The sequence below is a fragment of the Heterodontus francisci genome, unplaced genomic scaffold (assembly GCF_036365525.1).
Source record: "Heterodontus francisci isolate sHetFra1 unplaced genomic scaffold, sHetFra1.hap1 HAP1_SCAFFOLD_447, whole genome shotgun sequence".
NCBI classification, from domain to species: Eukaryota; Metazoa; Chordata; class Chondrichthyes; order Heterodontiformes; family Heterodontidae; genus Heterodontus; species Heterodontus francisci.
Genome location: NW_027142088.1, coordinates 30,871 through 41,160, shown reverse-complemented (window position 1 = coordinate 41,160; position 10,290 = coordinate 30,871).

The following is a 10,290-nucleotide window of genomic DNA, read 5'->3' as shown; positions in this document are numbered from 1 at the left end:
TCTACACATCTAGTCATCTCCTCGAAAAATTCAATCAAGTTGACACGATCTCCCCCTGACAAAGCCATGCTGACTATTCCTGATTATTCCCTGCTTCTCCAAGTGGATATTAATCCTGTCCCTCAGAATTTTGTCCAATAGTTTCCCAACCACTGATGTTAGACTCACCGGCCTGCAATTACCTAGTCTGTCCCTGCTACCCTTGTTGAATAATGGTACCACATTTGTTAATATGTTCAAGCATATCACAATCCCCCTTCCTGATCTCTGCACCTACATCGTCCTTATCCATAGTGATATACTAATTGCTAGGGAAATCTTTACGATTTAGTTCAGTAACTTTACCCTTTGGTGTTTTGCTACTCAATTGCTCGCTAACTCTGTTTCCATGTTTTAATGTCTATAAATCACCTCTGTTCCCAGCTTTAACTTTAAGTTGTGATTTGTAAGAGTTCAATTTGGTCAGTGCATGACGTAAGGTTTGCATTCTTCCTTACCGGTTTGCAAGAAATAGTTAACTCACTCACTCAGCAGCTTGAGGATAACCAAATCGATGGTTGATAAATGAAATTCATTTTGATCCGAACTGGGTTAAATGCAAACCAAGTCAGACATCAAACATCCTTATACCTACACTGGGATGTAAACACCACGCCTCCCTCACCCCACCCCAGGTAATTGCTTAGTCAGGAGATAAAGGAGGGAATGAAAGATTTGTCCGATTTCACAGCCTTTATCTTTCAGGACAACAAAAAACACCTTTCTTGCAACAGAATCTCCATGTCTTAGGAGAATACTTGGATTTACTGCACAGGAAATTCCGTGTGCCTGATACTATGTATGGATTCTATGCAACAACAAAAACTAATTTTTCTGCTTGTACTTCAATAAAGTGCAAATATCTGGGTTGACAGGTTTTGATTTGTTAAAGTAGGAACAGGTGCTGCAAACTATCTCACTAACAACTGTCAAGATAAATGTGTAACTTTCTACAACAATGTTAAATACTGGCTTTTCCTTGTTAAATAGCATCAGAATCTGGGAAAGTCTGTTCCTGCCATGGCTGAAGGTTCAAGCAGAGGGCAAGATTCAAAGTGAACAGGACAGAGGATGAGTAGAAAGAGGGACTTAGTGACCGCCTATAGGGTTATTGCAGTCACAGGTGGAGGGAGTCCTTGAGTACTGGAACTGTCTGATAGATACCTGGCATTTGGGACTGAAAGGTGGATAGAGATGGATCTTCCTGAGCGACAGCGCAGCACCATGGGTCAGGGGACCATTTCGAGTGGCGTGGGGTGAGAAGCGAAGCAAAAGGGACACAAGAATAGCAGAGCAACAGAGCTGGTAAATTCTCTCGAGGGAGGGGGGGGGGGATAGAGAAACAGATTTGTAGACAGCAGCAGGACCTGAATGGAAAACGGTCTCACTGGTGCCAGAGGAAAGAATATCCTGGAACGGGTGGCATCATCTGTTTGATGAAAATGAGAGCAGGCACTTGTTATGGTCAGAACCAATAATACAGATAGAAATACATTTATAAGGGGAATATTAGGGCCTGAGCTGTAAACTAAAACAAGACATCATGGTGGTGATTTCGAGATTGTTTCCCACTGCGCTGTCTATGGATGGAAATATAAGGCAGGTGTGGTAGCAGTGCTGGTGCAGGAGGAAAGGCACCTTGTTCAGGCACGAAAGTGAGTTGAGGGGGAAGGGAAGGGATGGCTGCGATCTGAACTGATCACCAAAAATGGATTTACAGGAAAAGTACATGAAGCCATTGAAGGACCATCAGCCTTTATGACTGGATGGGTGAGTGGGAATATCCGGATCCGAGACTAGAGAGCGGAATTAATAGTATTGTTGGAACAGAAACATAAAAATATGTAAAATGGTGAAAATGTATTAGCAGGAGTAAGGAATGTGGCTTTGAAATTGTGAGAGGGAAATGCTGGGTACTTTTAAAATTAAAAAGTCAAAATTACTGAAAATTGGAGTGATTGTTGAATGTTTTGTCTGTGAATGTCCAAATCATTCAAACATATTTGGAAAGCCAGAAGTATGAGAGATGTTATCTACTATCTATTCGATAGAGCCTGGGTTTTTTCAGGATTCAGAGAGAAATGTTTCTGTTTTCCAGCACATTTTGAGGGGATAGAAAAAAAATGTGACCCTTCCAGAACTTTCCATTGCTCCTTCTTTGGCCTCTACAGCATCTCCCACTTCTTCCTGCCGCTATTGGCAGCTATTCCTTCAGTGTTTTGGGCCCAAACCTCGCTGCCTCTTTCTCATACTTTAAGACGCTCCTTAAAGCCTATCTCATTGACCAATCTGTTGGTCATCTGTCCTCATATCCCCATAAGTGGAATGAAGGCAGTTTCCTCTGAACAATGTTTACAAGAAGTTCTGCACTAAACTCTCAACATCAAGATTGGCTGGATGGAAGCTCTCAATTTCTTCAAAGAGGCCCACTTTCTCCGGATCAAACCGCTCTCCCTGAAAATTGTGGTGAATTCAGGAGAAATCTCCCAGCTAATCCCATATCTCCATCAGTCTGAGAGATCAACCTCTACACTGAATATCACTTTGATGTCACTATAAGCAAAAGAAAAGTCGTTGTTATCTCAAATATTTTGTCTGAAAAATCTGGTCACAGCTGATTCTGTCGGAACTTTCAAAAGGGAACAGGATATATACTTCTAGCGGAAAACATTGCAGCAATGTCGGGGAAGAGCAGGAGAGTGGGACTCATTGGCAGTGTGTCAAAACCTCCTTAAAAATTGTTCAAAGCCACAGGTTGCCAGAAAGGGAGTCAACGTTTTAAGAAGTATATAACAACAAACAAATTTCTCTGCAGCACCTGTGGAAGAGCCTGTCACTCCAGAATTGGCCTTTATAGCCACTCCAGGCGCTGCTTCACAAACCACTGACCACCTCCAGGCGCGTATCCATTGTCTCTCGAGATAAGGAGGCCCAAAAGAATAACAACAAATTAACGTATAGAAATAAGACCTCCATGAATCTGTAGCCCAGTCTGCGGTGCACAAAGGAGAGAAATAGAGAAAACAAATTGTGTACAAGTTACGTGACCAAATGCCATGCACGGACCACAAAGTTTGCTCTACATCACAGATCATTCTTTGAAAGAGTCAGCACAGACAGTGATGGGTGGAATGCTGTTCTGATTGATTCTCTGGCCCCTATTTTGCAGTCAGCAGTGAAGTTACTGTGCTTGCCGCTGACCTCGACCAAAAATGTCAACTTCCCGAACTTTATGATCCAGGTGAAAATGTTAATGGGATTCCCAGATGATTTCCTCAGGATGTGGGTCCCACCAGATCTCTCCAGCATAGTTCAATGTAATTGTAAACGTTAGAGCACGGCCAGGAGTGAAGAGGAGACAGGCTCACGGAATCAGCCAAAACTAACAGCAGCATAAGGCATGTCCCAAAAGTTACCTGGAGCTTACAGGAAGGTGAGTAGTGTTTACCTAACCTATTAAGTCCTTTTTCCCCTAAAACTGGTGAGTAAAACTTTTATAAACGTTGATTCTTTTACATTTTCCAAAACATTTTAAAAACGTTTAAATAAATGGCAAAGTGTATTGGACTGTTTGTAAAAAAAACATTGAGCTAACATCAATAACAGTTGTTAGAGGTGTGCGAAATAATTAACAGTCATTAAAAGACATGGACGGAAACAAGAAATAGAGGGAACCAGAGATATTTATATGTTGACTTGGAAGGAGGTGGCATGGAGAGTCGACGAATGGCAGAGGAGTTTGATTCATGAAACATGATCTATTAGAGCCGAGGAGCGCCAGGAGACAGAGAGCAGCAATGGCCGAGGAGTGGCGGGAGCCAGGAAACATCGAGGGCTGGGGAGTTGCTGGAGCCAGCAAGCAGCGATACCCGAGGAGCAGTGGAAGCAAGGGTGCGGCGATGACAGAGGAGTGGAAAGGACTGGTGAGTGGCAGGAGCTGGGACAGGGCCCAGGACCCGAGTTGAATGTTGAGGCGGGCATTACTGGGAGGGTCCGATGTTAAGGCGGGGTTTCACTGAGGGAATTTGATATTGAGGTGACTTTTTATTTCTCAGCGGGTTGAATGTTGAGGTGGGCAGTACTGGAGGTGTTAATGTTGAGGTACTCTCAAACCCAGACAAGAAGTTTTTAACAGCGAAAAATGGAATGTGAGGACACCCGACCAGAGTGGTAAAATAGACATCTGCATGAAAGAGTTGTTTAGACTCAACATCAATAATTTAGAAGAAGGGTCACTGACCCGAAACGTTAACTCTGCTTCTCTTTCCACAGATGCTGCCAGACCTGCTGAGTGGTTCCAGCATTTCTTGTTTTTATTTCAGATTTCCAGCATCCGCAGTATTTTGCTTTTCGATTTTCTGATGATCAGTGAAAGAAACAAGAACAACATCAAGAAAGCCTTCACTTGCCCAAGTACAGCCATTAATTCAGATCATTGCCTGCTTGTAATGACGATGAAGAGGGGCAGAAGCTGCAGTGAGACAAGGACACCAGGAGATGGAGATGGTGAGACGGGGCAGTAACTGCAGTGAGATGGGGACACCAGCAGATGGAGATGGTGAGGGGGGCAGTAACTGCAGTGAGACAAGGACACCAGGAGATGGAGATGGTGAGAGGGGGCAGTAACTGCAGTGAGAGAGGGACACCAGGAGATGGAGATGGTGAGAGGGGGCAGTAACTGCTGTGAGCCAAGGACACCGGGAGATGGAGATGGTGAGAGGGGGCAGTAACTGCAGTGAGCCAAGGACACCGGGAGATGGAGATGGTGAGAGGGGGCAGTAACTGCAGTGAGCCAAGGACACCGGGAGATGGAGATGGTGAGAGGGGGCAGTAACTGCAGTGAGCCAAGGACACTGGGAGATGGAGATGGTGAGAGGGGGCAGTAACTGCAGTGAGAGAGGGACACCAGCAGACGGAGATGGTGAGGGGGGCAGTAACTGCAGTGAGACAAGGACACCAGCAGATGGACATGGTGAGAGGGGGCAGTAACTGCAGTGAGCCAAGGACACCGGGAGATGGAGATGGTGAGAGGGGGCAATAACTGCAGTGAGCCAAGGACACCGGGAGATGGAGATGGTGAGAGGGGGCAGTAACTGCAGTGAGATGGGGTCACCAGCAGATGGAGATGGTGAGAGGGGGCAGTAACTGCAGTGAGACAAGGACACCAGGAGATGGAGATGGTGAGAGGGGGCAGTAACTGCTGTGAGAGAAGGACACCAGGAGATGGAGATGGTGAGGGGGGCAGTAACTGCAGTGAGACAAGGACACCAGCAGATGGAGATGGTGAGAGGGGGCAGTAACTGCAGTGAGCCAAGGACACCGGGAGATGGAGATGGTGAGAGGGGGCAGTAACTGCAGTGAGATGGGGTCACCAGCAGATGGAGAAGGTGAGAGGGGGCAGTAACTGCTGTGAGAGAGGGACACCAGCAGATGGAGATGGTGAGAGGGGGCAGTAACTGCAGTGAGACAAGGACACCAGCAGATGGAGATGGTGAGAGGGGGCAGTAACTGCAGTGAGACAAGGACACCAGGAGATGGAGATGGTGAGAGGGGGCAGTAACTGCAGTGAGACGGGTACACCAGCAGATGGAGATGGTGAGAGAGGGCAGTAACTGCAGTGAGCCAAGGACACCGGGAGATGGAGATGGTGAGAGGGGGCAGTAACTGCAGTGAGATGGGGTCACCAGCAGATGGAGATGGTGAGAGGGGGCAGTAACTGCAGTGAGACAAGGACACCAGCAGATGGAGATGGTGAGAGGGGGCAGTAACTGCTGAGAGAGAGGGACACCAGCAGATGGAGATGCTGAGAGGGGGCAGTAACTGCAGTGAGAGAGGGACACCAGCAGATGGAAATGGTGAGGGGGGCAGTAACTGCAGTGAGACAAGGACACCAGCAGATGGAGATGGTGAGAGGGGGCAGTAACTGCAGTGAGCCAAGGACACCGGGAGATGGAGATGGTGAGAGGGGGCAGTAACTGCAGTGAGAGAGGGACACCAGCAGACGGAGATGGTGAGGGGGGCAGTAACTGCGGTGAGACAAGGACACCAGCAGATGGACATGGTGAGAGGGGGCAGTAACTGCAGTGAGCCAAGGACACCGGGAGATGGAGATGGTGAGAGGGGGCAGTAACTGCAGTGAGCCAAGGACACCGGGAGATGGAGATGGTGAGAGGGGGCAGTAACTGCAGTGAGATGGGGTCACCAGCAGATGGAGATGGTGAGAGGGGGCAGTAACTGCAGTGAGACAAGGACACCAGGAGATGGAGATGGAGATGGTGAGAGGGGGCAGTAACTGCTGTGAGAGAGGGACACCAGCAGATGGAGATGCTGAGAGGGGGCAGTAACTGCAGTGAGAGAGGGACACCAGCAGATGGAGATGGTGAGGGGGGCAGTAACTGCAGTGAGACAAGGACACCAGCAGATGGACATGGTGAGAGGGGGCAGTAACTGCAGTGAGCCAAGGACACCGGGAGATGGAGATGGTGAGAGGGGGCAGTAACTGCAGTGAGCCAAGGACACCGGGAGATGGAGATGGTGAGAGGGGGCAGTAACTGCAGTGAGATGGGGTCACCAGCAGATGGAGATGGTGAGAGGGGGCAGTAACTGCAGTGAGACAAGGACACCAGGAGATGGAGATGGTGAGAGGGGGCAGTAACTGCTGTGAGAGAGGGACACCAGCAGATGGAGATGGTGAGAGGGGGCAGTAACTGCAGTGAGACAAGGACACCAGCAGATGGAGATGGTGAGAGGGGGCAGTAACTGCAGTGAGACAAGGACACCAGGAGATGGAGATGGTGAGAGGGGCAGTAACTGCAGTGAGACGGGTACACCAGCAGATGGAGATGGTGAGAGGGGGCAGTAACTGCAGTGAGCCAGGGACACCGGGAGATGCAGATGGTGAGAGGGGGCAGTAACTGCAGTGAGATGGGGTCACCAGCAGATGGAGATGGTGAGAGGGGGCAGTAACTGCAGTGAGACAAGGACACCAGCAGATGGAGATGGTGAGAGGGGGCAGTAACTGCTGTGAGAGAGGGACACCAGCAGATGGAGATGCTGAGAGGGGGCAGTAACTGCAGTGAGAGAGGGACACCAGCAGATGGAAATGGTGAGGGGGGCAGTAACTGCAGTGAGACAAGGACACCAGCAGATGGACATGGTGAGAGGGGGCAGTAACTGCAGTGAGCCAAGGACACCGGGAGATGGAGATGGTGAGAGGGGGCAGTAACTGCAGTGAGCCAAGGACACCGGGAGATGGAGATGGTGAGAGGGGGCAGTAACTGCAGTGAGATGGGGTCACCAGCAGATGGAGATGGTGAGAGGGGGCAGTAACTGCAGTGAGACAAGGACACCAGGAGATGGAGATGGTGAGAGGGGGCAGTAACTGCTGTGAGAGAGGGACACCAGCAGATGGAGATGCTGAGAGGGGGCAGTAACTGCAGTGAGACAAGGACACCAGCAGATGGAAATGGTGAGAGGGGGCAGTAACTGCAGTGAGACAAGGACACCAGGAGATGGAGATGGTGAGAGGGGGCAGTAACTGCAGTGAGACGGGTACACCAGCAGATGGAGATGGTGAGAGGGGGCAGTAACTGCAGTGAGGCAAGGACACCGGGAGATGGAGATGGTGAGAGGGGGCAGTAACTTCAGTGAGACAAGGACACTGGGAGATGGAGATGGTGAGAGGGGGCAGTATCTGCAGTGAGACAAGGACACCAGGAGATGGAGATGGTGGGAGGGGGCAGTAACTGCAGTGAGACAGGGACACCGGTCGATGGAGATGGTGAGAGGGGGCAGTAACTGCAGTGAGATGGGGACACCAGCAGATGGAGATGGTGAGAGGGGGCAGTAACTGCAGTGAGACAAGGACACCGGGAGATGGAGATGGTGAGAGGGGGCAGTAACTGCAGTGAGATGGGGACACCAGCAGATGGAGATGGTGAGAGGGGGCAGTAACTGCAGTGAGACGGGGACACCAGCAGATGGAGATGGTGAGAGGGGGCAGTAACTGCAGTGAGATGGGGACACCATTCCCACTGACCGAGAGAGAGAGAGAAACCCACACCGAGACACATATATTCACATTGACCAACTTCGACAGGTAAACACAAACACTTCCCTCTGTGTAAATAATGTTTTTACGAACATCAAAATCTCTCTTTTTATCCTTTCATATTTCACTCTTGGGGTTTAAATTTACTGTCAATCTGATTTCACAGGGACCAGAAGTTTTGCTTTCCTTTTCCTGGGGGTCAGGGGGTTATGGGTCAATGCCAGTATCTGTGCAGTCTGTGACCCCTGACCCAGTGTTGTGACCCCGAGGGGGAACAGGGAGGGGGTTAGTCCCAACCTCTTAAAGGGACCCCGCACCGCCAGAACTGCTCCTCAGATTTAAACCTTCGAGTGAGTTAGGAGGAGTTTGAACAAGGATGGGAAAAAAGTGACATTGAATCTTCAAATATTTATTTATTCAGTGATGTTAATAAACAGCAAATTATCTGCCAAGCCCAAATTCACACAAGTAAAATTGTGAATTCGGATTAATAATTTTAAAGGAGAAACTATTGTTAGTTAATTCCATTTAATTTGCTAAAAATGATCATCATGACCTTGTTTAGTTCAGTATTTAATATTAATAAAGCCCTTAGGAAGAGAGGAGGAGGCCGTTCGGCCCCTCGAGCCCGTCCTATCTCTTTGAGATATTTTATTTCTTACCCTCTCCCTTTCTGTGTGTGTCTCTCTCTGTCCCTCAGCCAGTCTCTCTCTCTCGTCCTTACCTGTCTCTCTCCCTCCCTCACCCTGTCTCTCTCTCTATCACCCCATCTCTGTATCCTTCTTTCTCTCTCTCTCCCAAACCCATCTCTCTGTCTGTCTCTCCCTCACCCCATCTCTCTCTCTCTCTCTTACCCCATCTCATTCTCTCTCTCTCTCAGAACAGGACCATCGAATCATAGAGTACTATAACACATTAGGAGGTGATAGGATCAGTAATCTTAAAGGAGAAACTATTGTCAATTAATTCAATTTTATTTATTCAAAATTATCATCACGACCTTGTAATATTAGTAAAGCCCTTAGGAAGATAGGAGGAGGCCGTTCGGCCCCTCAAACTTGTTCCATCCCTTTGGGATATTTTATTCTTCACCCTCTCCTTCACCCGGTCTCTCTCTCTGTCCCTCAGCCAGTCTCTCTCTCACTCTCTCTCCCCCCCCGCCCCCCTTCAGTCCGTCTCTCTCTCTCTCACTCTCCGCCAGTCTCTCGCTCCCCGTTGCACTCTCCCTCCCTCCCACTCTCTCACTTGCCCTCCCTCTCCCCCTCCCACTCGCTCTCTCTTTCTCCCCCTCCCGCCCCCTCTCTATCTCTCTCGCTCTCTCTCTGTCCCTCTTTCTCTCTCTCTCTGTCTTTATTTCAGTTCTTTCAGATATATGGATAGATTGGAGAGCTTGGGTTGTTCTTCATAGGCCCTTCCTATCCACTGTATCCAGGCTCTTCACAATTTTATACACCTCCATTAAATCTCCCCTCAGCCTCCTCTGTTCCAAAAAAAATAACTCCAGCCTGTCCAATCTTTCCTCATAGCTAAAATTCTCCATTCCTGACAACATCCTCCATAAATCTCCTCTGTATCCTCTCTCCTACAATCACATCCTTCCTGTAATGTGCTGGCCAGAACTGTATGCAGTACTCTAGCTGTGGTCTAACTAGTGTTTTATGCAGTTCCAGCATAACCTCCCTGCTCTTATATTCTATACATCGGCCAATAAAGGAAAATACAATCGAAAATCCTGTGAGTAAAACAATCCTTATTGTTTAAAAAAAACTGCTAACAATTGTCACAGTGCAACACAAGTGTGATTTATTAAACTTTAACATAACAGAGTTTGTTACTCAGCCGTGTCAAGTGTATTGCACTATTACTGACCTTTACTCCAGTCCCTCAATCCCACTTCATCTCTGGGAGATTGTTATAAGATTCACCCCATCCTTTCAAACATAAAAATTACCCACATCAAACCAGAGCAATTAGAAATTGTATACAGCGGCTGATAGCTAGTAACAAGACTGAAGATATTCTAACAACTAAAAATGATTCCATCTCCAACCGAGACAAATATATATCTTTATTTATATTAATATCCATCCATCCATCTGAATGGAGTCAAATGGAGGCCAGGCCTCTCCCATAACAACATTGTTTGACCATTTCACTTTTTATGACAGACTGAAAGCATTCACCGATCTGGTCTCTATTTT